The following is a 3420-nucleotide window of genomic DNA, read 5'->3' on the forward strand; positions in this document are numbered from 1 at the left end:
CATATAGGGGGCGCTCACAGGCCAGTGCAAAATGAATGGGACTCTATGGAGCTATACCCCTCAAAATCCACTTTTCTCAGAATATAATTTTTTGTCTAGTAATTTGAATGTTGCATTTGAAAGGGGAGGCTAAGAATATACACACTGCTGGGTGTTAGATTTTTTTAAAGTGGCTTTTTTGTTCTAAAAAGCCTTTTAAAATGTCAATGACGTCATACACATATACGGCCAGAGATTCTGCTTTACGGCGAGCTCTGAGTCGCTTCCTTTTTTCTCTCGAGGCGACAACACAGCTGACAGATTAGGCTCTCCCTGTTAATACACGGGCTAGAAAGAGGTTTGCTAATGTTTTAAAGACCACGCTGAAATATTCACTCTGACATTCTGGTTCTACTTCGGATGCCGTCAAGCGGGATCTCCGATCGTAATCAGTCCTTCACTGACCAATCAGCATTCATTAGCAGAATGCTAGCGTGTTATGGGCAACAACGACTCAACCTGTAACAAATCGAAAGGGCATAAGTACTCGTTCATTCAACTTTTGACCTATAATCCATGTTGAACTTGCAAAAACTACAATCAAATCTGAGATTTCTCAACGACAATCAGGCGAAAGAGACAAATTTAGCCGTCTAGCTCCATAGGGTCCCATTCATTTTGCACTGGACCGTGATCACCCCCAGTGGAACTCTGGTGGAACTGCAACCAAAGTAGGTACAATGGGGCTTAATAGGGAGTGGAACGGCTTTCTGTAGACGGGCTTTGGTATAGTGTTAACTAGCTAGCGGTAGGCTAACGTTAGCTGCTGTTGAGTATAGTGTTAACTAGCTAGCGGTAGGCTAACGTTAGCTGCTGTTGAGTATAGTGTTAACTAGCTAGCGGTAGGCTAACGTTAGCTGCTGTTGAGTATAGTGTTAACTAGCGTCCCGTGCAGCGGTGTTTGTGTTTCGTGTTTCGTCTTCAGAGCATCAGAGAGAAGAGCAGACATATCAGTGGCTCCAGATTTCGGTAGCCAGGGTTGGCAGGAAGAAGATTTTTACAGTAAATGTTCCAGTTAATGATCCAGGCAGCACATTCTCGTCTCCCTCCTTCATTTTACTGTCCAATGGAGGCTAGAACGGCTCCGGGTCAAACCTCAATATGGAATGGATTAATCTGCGTTATTTTTTTTAACGCGTTATTTTTTCTCAGATTAATTAATCAAAATTAACGCGTTATTTTGACAGACCTAGTAATAATACCAACCATAGGCAGAGTTTGACATTCGAGCCAGGGGGGGCAAAAAAACAACAAAAACCCTCATTGTAGCAGCTGAGAGCTGGCTACCACTTGGGGAACACAGCACGAACACATATGGACAAATCAGACATGTTAAATAAAAATATGTTTATTTTTAAAGAAGATTTTAAATTACATTGTAACAATTTAACAACTCGCCCTTATGAAATCCAATCGCTGCACGGCTGTCTTGGATTGCAACAGACAGACGGTGGCAAACTGCCCCGACACTTAAATTCAACTAAAATGTAACGGTGACCAATCAGAGTTGGACCTCCAGTCCAGGGGCGTCGCACCCGTGGGGGATGTGGCTGTTTTAACACCCACACTTTTCCCGGTGAGAGGGTTCAACACCAACACTTTTTCTGCAGTTTTTCCACAGTTTTGCACAAACGCCTTGCATCGAACGTAGCTACGTCGTAGGCTGTGTGTAGCGATTATATTGCCTGAGTGAACAGAATTGCGTCCATAGCAACGCTCTGTTTTTCATGGCAACGGTGTGTTATACTTCGCAGCGGTCTTAACAGACCGCATTCTACATTGAGGAGAACTCGCAATTTTTACGTTAATCTTGATCGCTATAAGTATGTGAGTACTATCGATAGCAACAAAAACGAGCCGAATCGGTGCTAGCTAACTGGAGCTGCTGCAGCTAATGCCGAGAGCTCCCACTTAGCTAGAACGGCAGTTTTGGGGGCATATCATAAAGAGTGCCTTTGTGCCTCTTAACAGACACAAAATGCAATTAAAATGTCTGTGCAACATGAACAGGGCCCTTACATGACATTGTTTAGATTCACCTACCCTGTTAGCTGCTAGCTGCCGTCTGGGATGAGTGAGTTCAGCCAGGCTTCAGTAATAATCATCAAGCAGCAGTTCCCTGTGTATTTGTAGCATATATATCCATTTAGTGTGCGATCCATCTGGCGTCGGTGAATAGTAGTCTCTGCAGTGGTGAACTGTGTGTTAGTTGCCTTAGCCAGGCTAGCAGGGCCGACCGGCATCCTTGTACTTCCTCCCCGCCTTCCTCACCTGCCGCGGCCGACAACAATCCACGGGCGCCCGCTGGTCTGGTGGATGTCCTCCACAGGACAGGTCATGCTTTCGCGGCGAAATATTTGCCGCAAAAAAAGTTTATTTCCCCCTCAAAAATAGGTAATTGAGCACTGTAGTGGTTATGATCATATCAGTGACTATGTAACTACATGGAAACGGGCCACATGATGCCTGGTTCTTGTACAGTAACAGCGTTACTGAAGGCTAGCTCTAGCTCCATAGTTACGTTACTCCAAGCGTCTTCCCTTGTGAACACCTCCGCTCTTCACTCTTCTCACACGACGCTCCGATCTGCTCACTGCTGTTTACCTTTTCCTGCTACAACTGAATTCCTGCGAGACTTCAGCGCAAGACTACAGTCAGCTTCCTGTAACGCTGTTACTGTACAAGAACCAGGCATCATGTGACCCGTTTCCATGTAGTTACATAGTCACTGATATGATCATAACCACTACAGTGCTCAATTACAGTTTTTTAGGGGGAAATAAACTTTTTTCGCCGCGAAAGCATGAACTGTCCTCTGGAGGACATCCACCAGACCAGCGGGCGCCCGTGGATTGTTGTCGGCCGCGGCAGGTGAGGAAGGCGGGGAGGAAGTAGAAGGATGCCGGTCGGCCCTGCTAGCCTGGCTAAGGCAACTAACACACAGTTCACCACTGCAGAGACTACTATTCACCAACGCCAGATGGATCGCACACTAAATGGATATATATGCTACAATTACACAGGGAACTGCTACTTGATGATTATTACTGAAGCCTGGCTGAACTCACTCATCCCAGACGGCAGCTAGCAGCTAACAGGGTAGGTGAATTTAAACAATGTCATGTAAGGGCCCTGTTCATGTTGCACAGACATTTTAATTGCATTTTGTGTCTGTTAAGAGGCACAAAGGCACTCTTTATGATATGCCCCCAAAACTGCCGTTCTAGCTAAGTGGGAGCTCTCAGCATTAGCTGCAGCAGCTCCAGTTAGCTAGCACCGATTCGGCTCGTTTTTGTTGCTATTGACAGTACTCACATACTTATAGCGATCAAGATTAACGTAAAAATTGCCCGGAGTTCTCCTTTAACTCTTTAATGCTGC

This window comes from Sander lucioperca, chromosome 19, assembly GCF_008315115.2.
Source record: "Sander lucioperca isolate FBNREF2018 chromosome 19, SLUC_FBN_1.2, whole genome shotgun sequence".
Taxonomy (NCBI): domain Eukaryota; kingdom Metazoa; phylum Chordata; class Actinopteri; order Perciformes; family Percidae; genus Sander; species Sander lucioperca.